At 40.0% G+C, this 18,117-nt stretch overlaps 1 protein-coding gene across 2 annotated transcripts in view; it reads right to left on the bottom strand.

Moving 5' to 3' along the window:
• The window catches only part of ankrd11 (ankyrin repeat domain 11), a 200,521-nt gene that overhangs the window by 118,944 nt on the left and 63,460 nt on the right, over positions 1-18,117 (bottom strand). For both annotated transcript variants that reach the window (XM_057831488.1, XM_057831496.1), the window contains exon 2: positions 15,322-15,398. The gene's annotated coding sequence lies outside the window, so the exon portion shown is untranslated. The remainder of the gene's footprint in view (positions 1-15,321; positions 15,399-18,117) is intronic.

The raw sequence follows: 18,117 nt of genomic DNA, 5'->3' as shown, positions 1-18,117 counted from the left end.
ATAATCAGAAACTTCACATTTACATTCATACAGAGTGGTAAATAAATTACCGTATTCGTTTTGGTGCGGCAAGATCATCGCGCATAGAATATAACAACACAAATTGCTGCATTATATGGTAAATGGTTTCCTAAAGGCCTTTTACAATTAGTCATAACTCGGGAACTCATACCTTAAACTCATACCTTTATCAGACACGCTTATTATGCAATAGGAACACTGATTTGATCTGCTAGATTCTTCGGCTACAATTTTAACTGCTTGGACATAAAACACAGACCATAGGGAAGGCATTTTTGGAGACATCTCAAATATGTTGACCATCTGCACTATACAGTATCCCTTACACAAAACTACACCTCACGACTTGTGAACTCTTTAGCCAGACTGAGTCGCCTGTCTGTGGGTGTAACCATCACCAATACAGAGACAAATAAGTGAATGGGCTAAGGGTCTAGCATGCACTGAGATTCTGCTCACAGCTAGACTAGCTCTAGCACACAAAGAATGGTGCCAGTAAAGAGCTTAATGTATTAGCAACAGAAACACCCAAAAGAAAACCAAAATAAAGTTCATGCTAGTTAATTCCTTGATGAAATCACGTGATGCAAGACAAGTTTATTTGCATATTTGCATGTGATGGTTGCTTGTATGCATGCATGTTGAAGGGGCTGTGTAGTAGTATTGCTTTTTCTGCGAGCACATCTCGTTCTTAATACTTTAAGCAGTATTGTTTTTACCATCCCCCCACTAAACAGTCACAATCCTGCCATCCATTCTTCAAAATGGCCTGTAGGTTGGAGGAGGGTCTGGAGGATAAAGTGGCGTGGGAAGGGTTAAGCCAAAACTACTCCGCCTGCTTCCTGTTCTGTTTCCCTGGCTGGCTGCTGGCCACTGCTCAACTCTTAATCAGACTACACCATGACGCAATGTATTGGAGGCCATTCCAAGAGCAGAACGAAACAAGAAAATGACAAAACTCACGACTGTGAAAATGTTAAATGCAAGTTTCCAGAAAAACGGGTTTTAGGATAGAGTGATACATGTAAACCTGGGTGAGTTCCAAATAGCGAGGATATCAGCTGAGTCCTAACGCCTCTGATTCTGGATGACAATGTAAACATTACAACAAGATTGTATAGCTTACAATCGAACACAATTCTTAAAAGATGGCAAATTACAGCACATTTCCAATCGAAAGATGCCTAGCAAGCATGTATGTCTGGTTAAGCAGTTGTTTTTGCAAGCCTATGTGAAGATTAACTGCCGATTTACTAAATCGTTAAAAAACATGCTCTCCAAAGCATACACAATAAAACACACTTACAAAAAAGTACATAACACTTGTTAAATGAGCTCATATTAATGTGAAAGAAATGTGTGCAGAATTCCAATAGACAATAGACAGAAAACAAGCTCAGTTTCCTAGGGGGAAGATTTGGGCTTTCAGCAGAGTACAATTATTTGAAACCAAGGTCAAAAGTCAGTGGTTCTAAAGGACACATTAGAATGACCAGGCAAAGACAAATAATGACATCGACATTTTTAAAAATGTTTTACCGTATTTTTCGGACTATATGTCACACCGGAGTATACGTCACATTTTTGGGGGGAAATTTACTCGATCAAATCTAACACATAGAAATTTAAAATAAAAACACAATAGAGAACAACATGCTGAATACGTGTACAGTTTGATAATGTTACGACGCATGAACAACGAAATGCAAACGTGGCTGGTATGTTAACGTAACATAGGTATTAACTCATTTGCTCCCAGAAACGTATAAATACGTTCTATTTTTAAATGCTTCATTGTCCCAAAAACTTATTTATACATCTTTTGTGTTTTTTTTATTTTATTTTTATTTTTATAAGAAGCATATATACCCTCCGCTCTATCTGAGAAACAAAGAACAAAGCTCCAAACCCATTTTAAAGCAATAAAGCTGGCCACTGGAGGGCAGTAGCACATTTTGTAAGACCAGGCAACCCGATTCAACAGCAATGAACGGCCGGGCAGCACGGTCGGAGCGCTGGTGGCATGATGCCAGGCGGCGCTCTGACCGAACAAATCAACCGAGAGGACGCCTGGGAGGCCAGGCGCTGGACGACCGAGCAAAACGAGTGGGACCCCCAGTGCAGCAGCTCGCCGAGCAGACCCCGCAGAACCGCAAAAATAATCCATCTTTGTGAGACGGACAATGATCAGGGAAAAGTTTACGACAAAGGCGTCATCTCGGCGACAAGCCGTCATCTCTCAGTAGTCATGTGTGAATAAATTGTTACTTTGCTATCAAAAGCTCTATTTTTCTGGTTGTTCATGGTATTTCATGGTATTTGTAAAAGGAAAACATTATTCAGATGTTTGGGATGTAACTAATGCAAAAAATAGCTTTGTTAAAGTTAAGTTTGAGATGTATGCGTTTACAAAAAGCTCATTTTCTCCGTTTTTTCATCAGAAATTGGAAAATTGCTCAAACTAAGCTATTTTCTAATGCTGATTTCTAAAGAATGGAAAAATATATGAACTTACTTTTTTTCTGCTGAAAGAAGAGAGTCTAATCTTTCTTTTAGTGGGTTCCATGTTTACATAGCAATAGAACAGAATTTTCTGTGGGCCTAGCAAAATCAGTCAAAATCCAGAAAAACAGCCGGGAGCAAAGGGCCTTGCTCTGGTGAAAATGGCTGGGAGTGAACGAGTTAAGAGTTATTCAGATAACTACAGCATAAAGAACATGCTAACAAGTTTACCAAACCATCAGTGTCACTCCAAAACACCAAAATAACATGTGAAATGACATTATAATGCGTTAATAATTTCACACATAAGTCGCACAAGAGAATAAGTCGCACCCCCAGCCAATCTATGAAAAAAACTGCGACTTACAGTCAGAAAAATACGGTATGTATTGTAACAGATATATAAAATAATAACGTAATAAGCATACTAAATTAATAATTATAATAAGAAGTACAATCCCCTTAAGCAAAATTCCATTCGGTCCAGACTGGTAAGAACAACAACAGTTTAAATGTAACATAATAATACAAGGGGCTTTCAAAAAGTAATGAGCCTTGTTCCATTTCCCTGACCCATAGTTTTTTTCCCCTAGAAATTTTAACAGTGTGTACTTACTATATTTGTTTAAAGATAAAACTGTTAAAAATGTTGAACGTATGCACGTCCTGTCAGCCATTTTGGACATGACATCATCACTGACTACTCATCAGAAGTAGAGCTGAAAGAATACTCGAGCAACTCGACTTTAAAAACTGATCCGAGCAATTTTATTCACCTCGAGGAATCGTTTAATTTTGTCCGCTTAAGCATCACGTTTTGCCCGGACTACTTTTAATACTTTTAATACGGGACAACGCGCTGATGTCACGTGCGTAGAGGAAGAAGCTATAATTAAAAAAAAAAAAAACCTTACTGAAGCCGACAGCCGCTACAAACTACGCCGACGTTGCTAAAAACTAGCCAGCATTATGCTACGGGAGTAGGAGGTAGCATCTGATGCGTCTCATAGATATCACATGTATTTTGAACTAGATGCGAAATGACAGAGTCAGCGGCTTTAGTAAACAGCCGCCATCTTAAAGCAGTAAACCTCTCAGCGCTAATACATTAAAATTAACGTCACTGTCACTCGCTCACGTAACGTTAGCCCTGCGGAGGGCCAGGTTTATATTAATTATGACCACTGTCGATGCGTGGCTAATGTGTCTTACGTACAGGCTTTATTTAATCTGTGAAAACATAGCGCTGTAGAGTGATGAGGGTGTAAAATAAAAACTTTATAAGGCTAACTGCCAATTTTAGCTCAGTAGTCATTGCTGGATAAAACACCAAGTAGCACTGGTCCCTAATGCGCTTCAATACAGCAGGTATCATACTGTCACATTGACAAAGAGTCACCTGCTTCGTTAGGTTTCAATTATTTATTTTTTGGGAACTTGTGGAACAACCAAATACGACTGCTGTCTACGGTAGCCGATGCACACGCACCCCCCAGAATGACAACAACAACAGGATGGCACGTCTCTCGCTCTCCCGCACCTCCCTCACCCCCACATGTCACGCGGTGCATTTAGGAACGCATGCAAATATCCCCACCATATTATAACCTGATATGTTACAGTACATTTATTTTGAACACAGCAAAAACCCAAAATTCTATCAGGACTTACAGTTTAGACTAACTTAAAACTTAACTAGAACTTAAAAATAGCTTGACACAAATGGAAATTGAATTGAAACACCTAACTTTTACGTGATGTGTGTCATCAAGCGTAATGGCATTTTAAGGCAAGAAATATATAGATTTTTTTTTTATAAGATCTAAAAGTTTTTTCAGTGAAAGTAATGAATTTGTCTTTTTTTTTTATTCTAGTCACATCTGAGAGGCAATTGTTGGCTGTTTTCAACAATGTACATTGAAAATAAAGACATTAATTGACTGAAAATGGTTCAATATTGGATCAAATGTCTTGTTTTCTCATGTATATTTATAACTGCTCTTTACCCCAAAAAATATATGTTTTATCCGATTACTCGATTAATTGATAGAATTTTCAGTCGGTTACTCGATTACTAAAATATTCGATAGCTGCAGCCCTAATCTGAAAAGAGCTGGGTTTGTTTTGGATAGGGAACCTCCAATAAACATTTTCGAATAACTGAAAAAGGTTTATGAGGATGCGCCTCGAAGCAGTGATAGGGTTCAGGAACAGATCAGAGAAGACCGCAGAGTCACTACTCAGGCACTTGAGATACTCAGCTGAGCGATCAGTGATCAGCACAGTTTCCAATGGCTTATTATGGCCATCCACTTATTTGTTTGCAGCATCAGTAGTATACAAAATAAACCTTGATAATCCTTCATCGACATCTATCTTTCATACACTATCAATCAGATCGAGCCCTACCAAGCAGATCAGACTCAAGACCCAATGCCATGGATGTCTTTGGCAAGTCATGCCCAGATCATAGCAGAGCCTCCTGCCAAATCTAGTCTTATCAGTATGAAGAATAGTAGACCACATCCTTTGTGGCTTATATTATTCAATTACGTAAATTACAGCCTAATCAATCAGGAGTTGTTTCAGTGAACATTGTGGTGTATTTTTTAACTTGAGGCGTGACAATATATTGAAAAGGTGATATATCACGATACTTTGTTGTCAAAACGATTATCGATACGCATATATCGTTTTAAATAGATGTCACTGTTTAATTAAAAAAAAAAAAAAAAAAAACAGGTTGCTACAAAAATCTTCCATTTGAAAAAATCTTCCATTAGAATAGCGTCTACGTTAACTCACTTACTGTCACTGACAGCACTAGGCATCCGATTCATTTTTAAAGGATTAGACATCTAGCGCCACCAATGGCACAAACCAGAGCATTCAAAACCAGTCTTGTGGGCATTTATAGGTCACTTCCTGTTCATTTTAGGGCATTTACAGGTTACTTCCTGTTGATTTTAAATAACTTCATTTTAAGTAACCCAAATTCAACAGGAAGTGACCTGCAAGTGCCCCAATATCTACAGGAGGTGACCTGGAAATGCCCCAAAATCAACAGGAAGTGACCTGGAAATGCCCCCCAAAAGGAAAAGGAAGTGACCAAAAATCAACAAGAAACGATGTGAAATGCCCCACAATGCACTCATTACCTTGAATTGGCTGCCACCGACGGCCATAGACGTCCAATCCTTTTGAAGTGGGAGGGGTGGCAGCGTATACTTCAAACGGATTGGACGGCTACTAGTGATTAAACTCATCGTATAATATCTTAGAATGATTCTGGACCAATATATCGATGATTGACCGTATCGCCATTATGGATGCAACAATACTCGGTTTTATATTTAATCGTTCGATACGCCCTGTTCGATTCAATACGCAAAAATAGTCAATGCAAATGAAAAGCTCCCAAAATGTATTTTCCAAATGTTTTTCTTGCGTGCACTCGCTAGATATCATCAAATAGCAAACTAGATGTGCTACGTTAGATCCCCCTAAGTCCCATGCCATTGGCTACGTGAGCCCAGAGTGATCATGGGACACGTAGTCCATATACTACATTTATGAATTAAAAACCGCCATGACAGAATGGAAGTTAAGCAGGTCAAATCAATCCATACCAGTGACTATAGATAATGCTGCAAATATTGTTAATTCAGTACATGACATGGATGGACTCGGACCACAAATAGGATGTTTTGCTCATGTGATAAACCTAGCTGCTGAGAGAGTTGTAGCAATCAACACTGTACCCTTACTCACTTTACAAACAGTAAAGATTGTTCTCAGCACTGTTATACAAAATTTCTTCAGATCAGTAAGAAATAAGCACATAAATATTATGCACTAAAATGCATGTTTATATGATGGCAATGTTATTTTTGCTTGTTTGCAAAATAAATAAAAAAAACATCGAAAAAAAATTAACACTTGTAATTTTTGTTTCAGAGCATTAAATGGAACGAATCGAATCGAATCGAAAATCGTGTCCCTCGCATCGAAAATCGTACCAAACTGTGACTTAAATGTATCGTTGCATCTCTAATCGCCATGCCGTGAGATCATCGTGATCGTGAGACTTGTATCGCAAATTGTATCGTGAGGTACCCAGAGGTTCCCACCCCTATTTTTAACACAAGTATACATTTTGTTGCCAATACAGTGGGGTACCTCTGTTTACGACAGTCTTTACTTCCACAATTTTCAGGTTAAGACACGCATCAATGGGAAAACATTGCCTCTTGCTACAAAAGAAATTTCAAGATACGAAAGGCAAAAATACAGTATGGCTGGTACTCACAGCTCCCAGAGCTTACTGTACATAACGTCCTTATAGCTGCTCTTCCATTGGCTAGTGCCTAGTATTCTTGGCATCCATTTGGCTAAGAAGGACCTTTACTGCATGTGTATGTGTGTGTATCCCGGTGTCCTCTTCATTCACTCCTGTGTTCTGACAGACATTATTCACAACTCTGATTTTATGTTTATGTGCAGCTTTAGAGTCCAGTGCTGGTGAGGTTTATAGTTAGGAGCTCTTTGTAGTTCAAAAATTACAGTATGTCAAAAGAGGTTATACCGAAGCGTAAATGCAGTATTGGTTGGGAAGCATTAACTTCCATTCGCTTCAACTGAGTGACCTCAAGTAGACCTAAAATTGATTTGCCAAAGATTAAAGTGCCGCAGTATACTAGTTGCTATTAGCGCTCTTCCACTCTAGGCCACAGTGCCTTGCCTGTTTCCTGAAAACAGACTCCTTCTATACAGTATCAACGTGCTGTCTGCCTGAAGTGCAAGAGAAGAAGTCGAAGAGGGAGGAAGAAGGGAAGGTAAGCAAAACAAAGCCTCTATAGTCATCTCTCCAGCCGGGCAAGGCTGAGTCGCTCTACCCGAGGCGAGTTATGTAACATGACAGACAGGGCCCACTTCTGCACTCTGAGCTGCTGCACGGTGCACACACTAATCTCCAGAAAGGAACAAGCCCCATTTAGAAGGTTTGGAGGATATTGAAGGGGCAATATAAAAAGAGGAAATGAGCAAATGTGGGTTTAAAAGAAATTCAGATAGTTGCAATTTTTTAATAAAACATCAGAATATAAACAACTATAAATACACCAATCCACGTTTCTTTTTTTTTTTTCATACTTCTGATCTGATCTCTGAGTTAGGATATCTGTCGATACCGATAGAATTCAGACACCAGATCTCACCTTTGTTCACTATTTAGGCCCTGCAGTTTGAAAAATCCAGAAATTTCATGGAAAATTCTCTTGAATGTCTAAGAGAGCGACATACTCTCCTATAAATAAAGTCTCACAAGCCCCTCCTAAATAAATCTTGTACAGTGGGGAGAACAAGTATTTGATACACTGCCAATTTTGCTGGTTTTCCCACTTGCAAGCCATGTAGAGGTCTGTAATTTGTATCATAAGTTCTCTTCAACTGTGAGGGACGGAATCTAATACAAAAATCCAGAAAATCACATTGTATAATTTTTAAATAATAAATTTGTATTTACCTGCATGAAATAAGTATTTGATACAGTACCAACTAGTAAATATTTCGGCTCTTAGTTCTTTTTAAGAACCCTTCCTGTTCTCCACTCATTACCGGAAGTAACTGCACCTGTTTGAACTTGTTACCTGTATAAAAGACACCTGTTCACATGCTCAAACAAACAAACAAACTCCAACCTCTCCACAATGGCCAAGACCAAAGGGCAATGTAAGGACATCAGGGATAAAATAATAGACCTGCACAAGGCTGGGATGGACTACAGGAAAATAAGCAAGCAGCTTGGTGAGAAGGTAACAACTGTAGGAGCGATTATTAGAAAATGGAAGAAGTTCAAGTTGACGGTCAATCTGCCTCGTTCTGGGGCTCCACGCAAGATCTCACCTCGTGGGGCATCACTGATCATGAGGAAGGTGAGGGATCAGCCTAGAAATACACAGCAGGACCTGGTTAATGACCTGAAGAGAGCTGGAACCACAGTCTCGAAGAAAACCATCGGAAACACGTTACGCCGTCATGGATCAAAAATCCTACAGCGCACGCAAGGCACGCAAGGTCACGCTGCTGATGCCAGTGCATGTCCAGACATGTCTGAAGTTTGCCACTGACCATCTGGATGATCCAGAGGAGCAATGGGAGAAGGTCATGTTGTCGGATGAGACCAAAATTGAACTTTTTGGTCTAAACTCGGCTCATCATGTTTGGAGGAAAAAGAAGGATGACTACAACCCCAAGAACACCATCCCAACCGTGAAACATGGAGGAGGAAACATTTTTTGGGGCTGCTTCTCTGCCAAGGGTACAGGACGACTGCACCGTATTCAGGGGAGGATGGATGGGGCTATGTATCGCCAGATCTTAGCTTCCTTCAGTGAGAGCCCTGAAGATGGGTCGTGGCTGGGTCTACCAGCATGACAACGACCCAAAGCACACAGCCAAGGCAACTAAAGAGTGGCTCCGTAAGAAGCATCTTAACGTCCTGGAGTGGCCTAGCCAGTCATCAAATCTGAACCCGATAGAAAATCTACGGAGGGAGCTGAAAGTCCGTGTTGTCCGGCAGCAGCCCCGAAACCTGAAGGCTCTGGAGAAGATCTGCATGGAGGAGTGGGCCAAAATCCCTGCTGCAGTGTGTGCAAACCTTGTCAAGGACTACAGGAAACGATTGGTATCTGTAATAGCAAACAAAGGTTTCTGTACTAAATATTAAGTCAGATTTTTGTGATGTAAATGCAAATTTATTATTTAAAAATCATACAACGTGATTTTCTGTTTTTTTGTATTAGATTCCGTCCCTCACAGTTGAAAAGAACTTATGATACAAATTACAGACCTCTACATGCTTTGCAAGTGGGAAAACCAGCAAAATCGGCAGTGTATCAAATATTTGGTCTCCCCACTGTTCTGTTATTTCATGTGTATAAATTATCCTATGATAAACTAAAATGATTTGACACTATTTGCTTGATTACTTTACATTAAAAAACAAAAGTAACCAAGTGTATATGTTCATTTCTGAGTAACACTATGGTCTAAATTCCTTAGTGTTGCTGAAGCTGTGTTGTCACATTCCTTTAGTTTATGTCAGGCTTGTCATTTTGCACCTAAGGGGTCATTGGACAGCATGTTTGATTTCAGTGGGTTATTATCGGGTTGCGTTAAACTAGTTGAGGAAATCCTGGTCGCGAGGCTAAATGGCAGCTACTGCTTTTGTTTGCCTTTCATGTGTGGATTAAATATGCTGGTCATTGCTACAAGAAGTAAACTGGAAACTCGAGTCCAGTTCTATTCTTTTAGCAGAGTCATACCAAAATACCCCCAAAATAGAGGGGCGTCCTCCTCATGCTCAACATTCGCACAAAATGGTGGGTTATTATTTTGTGTTGTGTTATGTACTCTTGAAGAAGCTCTCCACAGCACTTACACAAGACGGCAAATCTGAAGACTATTATGACTTTCCGGCAGCCAAATGTGGATAATTGCGTGTGGGTACAACTCAGCATGCTTCTGATGGCTTTTAGAACATACCAACCATTTTACACTAGATTATCTGCGCCAGTGCTTGCGCACTGAATGCCATGTCTTAAACCGGAAGTTGCCATGGACTTGTAAACAAACAGGCAGAATGGTCGTCACTCACAAATAATGGAGCCAAAACTAAACCAATAAAACTGAGTTGCACTGTAAAGGCACATTTGAGCGCCATGAATGAAAGGTCCTGAGATATGGGTCAGAAATTTTCACAGGTTGGCTCCATCCGATCTGATCTGTGAATTACACTTGTATCGGAATATGTTTTGAAAGTCATTGCTAATGTAGAGTGATATTTTGACGAAGGGATTCAATGATCGCTTGACTAAGTTATTATGATTAATATGACAGATTTATCACTGTGTAGGAAAATAAGCCCCTTTCAGGTTTATACTTTTAAGTCCGGTAATATCTCGGTATTTACCTGGCATGTGCTGTTTGTAAACACAATTTGCCGGCTCACATGGACGTTAGTCAAAACTTAAGCAAGTTGCGGCCTCATTACAAGTCCAGTACATTAGAAGTTTGTGTTTTGTCTGAATGCAGCAGGTAATGTTCCGCTTCAGAATGCATATGTTCATGACGTAGCTATACCGTGACTACATTGCACTGCACTACAATACTCATTTTTCTTCAACTGTTAGCCAATCTTGGGCCTTAGGAAGAGACTTAGGGGACGTTTACATGGTAATGCTAAGAGAATACGAAAAATTTCATGTGTGCATTTATATGGTTCAGTCTCCAATCGAACGATGTCGCAATTCCGCATGATGTAGTATTCATGCCAGGCCCTAGGGAGCAGTGCAGATTTACAAGGCAACAGCCAATGATGAGCTTCCTTGACACCAACAACCTCCTAAGCCCGGAAGACAACATACCCACCTACTCCAAGCAGTGGCATTTTTCTTTTGCTCCGAAAGGCACAAAAATGCAAACATTAAACATTTAAATAAAACATATTACAAAAACAGTAAATTAAAGCAGACGTTCCGCCACGTTTCCTGTTTTTTAATGTTCAGTAGCAGCGCTGTGCATGCCCAAAGTGACGTGGGCGAGTGCTGACGTCATTGCCGCGAGAGCTTTTCATTTATATGGTTCCAGAGCAAGCCCCGCAATCGAATCCTTGCGTCTTCACCTTCTGTTCTCGCTGTCACCATATAAAGGCAAGGCCATTCCGCAACACAAGTGTTGTGTCTTGGTGTCGCAGCATCACCAGGTATAAACTGCCCGTTAACTTCTGAATACAGCATGGGACGCTGCGGCTGAGCAAAGGCAGTACAAGTGTTCGTAGCGTATTTTCTTTGTATTATAATTTCAATAAACATTGTAATTAAGGACATGTCGTTTTTAAGTCTGGTGTATTACAAATGCATGGGTCAGATAGGTAAACTAACTTTGTTTCTTCTGTAAATCTAAAAGCCTGCTGTTTTTACTGTAAATACTTTATACATTGCATGTAATTATATTTGTTACGTCCTACAGCAAGACTGGGGTTAAACAACCCAAATCAGATTTTAGGAAGGAGAGATGAACTCACACTATTGTTTTTCTTCCATATAACATTTTCGTGATTGTGAGATCTCAAAAATCACAATAAAATTGCCCAGCCCTATGCAGAAGCACAAACACTGATTTAAAATTAACTGAGGTTTTTAGTGAGACTGTAAAAGTCAACAGACACATTCAATACTTGGACTAACTGTGCAGTCCATGTGAAGGATTTAAGGTGTTTAAAAAGTTGATTCTGATTTACTGAGCTGCTTGCCTGGAAACCATGTGACTGGCATCACATGAGGAGATGGAGGAGGGTGGTGCATGGGTGTGCGTGTAAGTGCCTGCGTGCCCACAGGCACAGTGTGTATTCCACTCCTGGCAACCATAATAAGCTTTGTGATCAGTTTCCTTGGTTTCCACTGACAGTAAGCAGATATAGGCAGCTCAGGGAAGTAAACAGAAACAGCTCTAGCTGGTGCTACGCCATAGGCAGAGACAAGTGAGGCTGGTGGGAGTGTGAAAATAAGAAAAAATAATGTATACAACAAAAGCACTATCACAAGCTGTCGATGTACCGTAATTATGTCCAACACGTTTTTTTGCCATGCAGCACATCCCAGTTTTCAGATACACAGGTGTTTCAAAAAGAATGTGCCCAAATCATTACAAATTCAAGTTCTATTTCAAGTGCTCTTTCACGTCATCGATATTTGCTGGAAGTGGTGGTATGTTAAAATCCCCCCAACATATTTTTTCTCACTAATGATAGATTGAATCTTGTCAAAGAGTATTCAAAAATCAATTTTCAAGACACACACATATCAATAAATACTGAAATTGTCCAATAAAAAAATTGCAACAGTTTGCCTCTGCATAGTTGCAACTGATAAGGTAATCAAAGGCAAGGATTCCGGCAGAAGGCATAGGATCAATTGAAAACAGCAGTCGAGACTGACTTGTGCTACGAGTTAGAGGACGAAACTGAAAGTGGGTCAGAGCCTTAGAGGAGGAAGTAAGTCCTGAAGAACATGACTCCGGGGAGATTTTACCGTACAAGTTCGAACTGGAGGCAGAATCACCACAACAATGCACAACTGAGCGAGGGGGGGGTTGAGAAAAGAGAACGCGCCCGACCCAGAAGCAACTTGGACACCGTTAACATTAGATCTCGGGTGCCTTAATGGTAACTATATTACATTTACCCATCTTGACTCTACACACGAACGTGGATAGCGATTGAAAAACTAGTAATTTATCATATGAAAATATTGAAACTGGGATTTTTTTTTTTTACTAGTGCACGTTTGGCGATGCCGAGGCAAACAACGCTAGCTAAAGCCTTGTTGTTTCGGTTCCAATGTCAATGTTAACATCTCCATTGGCCACACGTCATTTGTCACTTGGTCAAAGCAGTCTTCAGTAAAACGTTCTGATCAAAACAACAGAATAATTACGAGCTGCCCCACTTTTCCACTTGCTCGATACACTTAGCTCACCACTTGGTATGATGGAAAAAAAATTAGACACTTATAACAGCAACATCCGTGTTGGAGCAATTTTCTACACAACATACAGTATAGTAGCCATTTATCCAATAAAAACGATTCAATATCTTGGAAAACAACAAAATTGCTGGCCGCCACAGCAATGAATATAAACGGATGATGGTGCTGCGCACGAAAAAGCCTGCCTTTGATTATTGCTCTTCCGGTTACCAGCGCTGGCTTCCTGGCCAACAATGAAATGGGATTAAATGTGTTTTGCGCTTTTTTTGCTTCATTTTACCCAAAAAAAAAAAAAAAAAAAAAAAAAAAAAAAAAAAAAAAAGGGACTACGGATGAAGCCCTATCACATTCACTAAAGTAGCCAGCCCCCAATGTGATGTTGGGAATTTAAAGTCCCAAAGTTTATATTTATGAGAGACTTTTCTTTTCGGCCTTTCCCTTCAGGGCTCGCCACAGTGAATCAGTTGCCTCAGAACTTTTGAAATGATCCAGCCAAAATTACTGTAAATTGTATCTGCAACCGCCAAAGTTCGTTTCTACTGAAAGATGACACTCACACCATGACCAATGATGAGATGATTTGTGTGCAAAATCATTCTGTTATACATGTCCTGGTGAAACACTTGCTAATAATGCAGTGTTGTTGTTGGAACCTGAGCTAGGTCGGCAGTACTGAAACAGTGACCTATTTTTCCTTTGCACTACCACAACCTCTAACAATGGACAGCAACGCACAGGTTCAGCATCTACTAAGCACAGTACTTAACGCATGCATTCCAATGGAACTGAACATTAATGTGCTTTTAGACAGCCTGACGTGCTTTCAGACTTCTGCAATGACAGACTAAATGTCTGATACTTGCAATATGAACATGCATACAAACTAAAGATGTCCCCGATCCTATCACATGATCGGAAATCGTTCCGATCACATCATTTTTCAGAGGATCGGAATCGGTTGAAAAAGATTGGGTTAAAAAAAAATGTATTCATTAATTTTAATGTTATTTTTTTAGGGCCAGCAATGTAACAAAGTCATCCAAAGGTACACCGATATTGCCAAAAGTAACAGAAATATATACGTTTTACAGTACGCAACATTGCTGGGAAACAGCTGAACAGGAACTAAACACGGCGGAGCTAAGAGGGAGGTCAGGGAGCAGTAGGTCATGCAAGAGTGATAATGTCTGTAGATACGTCATTGTTTATTTATCCTGCTTTATTGTTCACTTGAAATTACCGCCTCTTGCACTTATTTGTAGGTGCATTGATTTTTTTTTTTTTAAATGTGCAGGAGCCACGAGTGAAGTGCACCAGCTAACAGCTTAGCTAAACGCCAAAAGTCACTAGAAGTCTTGACTAACCAAAGAGCTGCTGATGTTTCAATCACCCCAGAACTTAATATATTGTAGCTACAAGTTTGTTTGGTAACACATTAATAACAGTGATTGGAATAAAAAAGTGTGGTGACGCTATCTCACAAAATGCCTTAAAAATCTTTCCCAAATACATACAGAAATCCAACCTAAAATATTTCTTTGGGTCAAAAAAAAAATGGAAATTCCATTCTCTAACAACTGCAATACCACTTACTATGCCAGTAAAATTGGGTAGTGGTAAAGCATACAGTAGAACCTCAGAAGTATTTTTTTGCAACAAATCAAAATAAAATTTATTCCGTCCAGTAACTAGTTGCCTTCACTGTGTGCCGAGCACAGGCGACAAGAGCACACCACAAGCCTGACCACATAGCACCTTCGATAGCGGCGAGGGCCGTCTTATGCAGGAATTACACTACAGAAACTGGTTTGGCAATTCTGTGACATTGTGTGATATGCACCAGCAGTGACTGATCAGTGTGCAGCATTTCCATACATGTAAAAAGGGAACTCAGACCTCCAGAAGCTAAGCATTTATGGTTGTTTACATAAATCAACAAAACAAGCCCACCCAACAAGAGATCAGCAGCTAGAAAATGGGAGGGGGCAGAAAATAATTGAGAAGCACTGCACTAAACGGAACCATAATTTGTGAATAGTATCAATCGGGCCAGAAATTTTATTTGTAAGGAGGTAGATTTCGAAGCCATGTTGCCACTATAGGCCAATATGAGATTCAACTGGTGGTCCAAATGTATACCCAAAAATGAAACACAACATGCATTTCAAGTCAAAGCAAATGAAGCAAAGTCTGAAATTGTAAGCCTATACATTAAAACAATGGAATGGAAAAAGGTAGTTCATCAACATACCGATTCCATGGTTGTGGGAGAACGTCAGCAAGATAAAATCCAAAATCACCAGAGTATCTTCAGGAGTCCACAGAATTCTGAAACACGACACAGAAAAGAATGCGTGTTTATTGAAGAAAAGGCAACAACAACAAAAAAGCAGTGGTCACTATTTAATTAAAGGATACCCAGAATTAATAAAGCGATAAATTGTGAGGAAATGGTGAAAGTGTAAAAATAAAGTCCAATACTCGGCAGGTATTTCTGATACGCGTATAAAGAAATCTAATTTTTCTGACCTTCAAGTGTGTATGTGATGACTTGTTAAATATGTTAGAAAATTATATCTTAACACGATAGTTTCTGGAAAAATATATAGTCCGAAAAAATATGTTGAAAGACCTACATGTCCCAGATCCCAGGTCCCTGATCATAATCGACACTAGACAGGTTTTGGTCTTTAAAAAAAAGTCTGTAAAAGTTCATTCTAGCCATTCAAGCAAGACTGGTCTGATTCATTCATTCATCATACAGTACAGTCTTGCCAACCTCAAGTGCCTAACCACTTAGGGGCCAACTGATGACCAGGCCAATCAGGAGAAAGAGGCGGGGGCTGCAGATGTGACAAGGATGCAATGCAACTATCTGTTTCAATAAAACGTCGGAGTGCAACGCGGTTCTTGTAGATAGGTCAAATTCTGAAGTTTTGTCAGAAATACATTAATTTCCTCATTAAATGAAGGGCAAAGAGCGTCACTAAAAGCTTTTTGGAAGGGAAACATGTTTTCGCGAGCATTGCAAGAAAAGCCGTGTCCCATCAGCAGCCGTATATTTTTCGACGGTTCTTCCGATGAAAGAGCTCTCAAGCGGATCTTGACCAGATTGATATGTTAAATTTATTCGTACCAGATATTTGGAAGAATTAATCTCGCGTGCCAGGTTACGCTTTATCGAACTACTAATGTGCAAGGGTTGACCACATAACAAAAAAGTTAGTGACATTGCAAACTAAACAAGACAGGGGATTGGGTAGTGGGGAGACATAAGACAAACTGGCCCTCAAACAGCCCTCACAACTCTGCTCATGTTTCCAACCTTTCTGGACAGACACCCTTCCCCCTGTTCCCTTCCAACTATGAGGACAAGGGTTTATCAGGATTTCAGAGGTGGGACATTGGAGAACATTCAACAGAGGCCCAGTCTTGGGCTAAATGGCAATATTCTCGTCAGTGTAGCAACTCTATTTTTCCCATTTGAGCTAACAATTGTTCCCTCAATCTGTCTTAAAGGTCTGACACAGATTGGGAGAACAAAAATCATATAAATGTAGCTAAGTATTATTTAATTCAATAAAAAGCTGTTTCTTGTGTGGACAATGAAGTATTTTGGATTTAATTGATTTTTTTTTTAAATTACAAACATAAACAAATGTGTGACCTTGCGATCACAACACATGACAAAATAGTAAGTGGAATTAAAACGCTAGAAGCAGCGTAGCAGGTGGATGCGTAGGACAGGATTAAGGCCAGACCTCACTGGGATGGCCTACATGGCAAGAAGGATGATACTGTAGGTATTTGTGTTTTTACTGGCATGCAACCTAATGCGGGTTCCCAGCAGGAATCTGAGGATTGATGGATTGTAATAATCCACGCAGGAAGTACAATACTTCCCCGAAATAGCCAAACAACTTCTCAGTCAACTGAACAAATTGTAGTTTAAGTTAAGAAACATTGGGTCTCAGTGCATTAGAAGATACCACAACAGTACATAGAACTGTTATCAGGGGTGCACATAAGTGGTCCGCATGCGCGCATGCGTACTGGACGTAGATAAACGCGCTGGCCCGCAACGGTTTCCATACGCTTTTGCGTACCGATGGCTGACCACTGTATTTGCGGCGGACACGAGAAAATAACTTCTCAAAATGTCGAAGAGGCAGGCCACACTGAGTAATTACTTCCGTGTTCCCCCAGCCCCATCAAAAGACAGACAGACAACAGAGACGTCACCGGAGCTACCGAAAAAAAGGACTTTTGCTGAAAAGTGGCTACAGGAGGTACCATGGCTAGAAGCAAATGATGCTCGCACTGAAATGCGGTACAAAATGTGCCGTGAGAATCCCAATGTCGCCGATAAGAGCGGCACATTTTATGTAGGGTCAAAGAATTTCGGCCATCCAAACTTTGAAAAGCACGAAAAAAACAGAGCATGTGGCAATTAAGCAAACTATCGATGTCAAACAGGACCCCACTCGCCCTATGGACAAGTGGCGGAATAGGGCGGAATAAAGGTAATGAACAGCGACATGCAATGACAAACGTGTTTTTGCTCGCATTTTACAAAGATAAACATGCACGTTCAATGAGGTCTTATGAGGAGGACATCCCACCCCGCATAATGCCCTTTATTTTGAACTGGTGCTTTTTATTTCTTTACATTTCAAAGTAATGGCAATTTTGTTGTGCCAGTTGATGTCAATCAAGCATTAATTGTTAATATAATTAATTAAAGTTAATTGGCTCTAAGTAAAGCTGGTCATAAATTTATCGCATCAGGCGGGTCGGCTCTCAAGCTCAATGAGGACCAAGTCACATCTCCAGGTCCTCCTCTGAGAACCTGGGCAAAAAAATTATGTGCACCCCTGACTATAATACACATATTACAGTGTATCAGTGTCATAAGGGACAAGGTACTAGCGCTGCAAATAACGATTATTTTTATAATCAATTAATCTACGATGAAACGATTAATCGGATAAATGTCACTTTTTTCCAAACACACAATTTACAAAATTTAACTTGAAGTTGTTTTAGG

Source organism: Corythoichthys intestinalis, chromosome 1 (genome assembly GCF_030265065.1).
Source record: "Corythoichthys intestinalis isolate RoL2023-P3 chromosome 1, ASM3026506v1, whole genome shotgun sequence".
In the NCBI taxonomy this organism is placed as follows: Eukaryota; Metazoa; Chordata; class Actinopteri; order Syngnathiformes; family Syngnathidae; genus Corythoichthys; species Corythoichthys intestinalis.
Note: the sequence above shows the minus strand (reverse complement) of the source record. Positions and strands in the feature narration are given on the sequence as shown.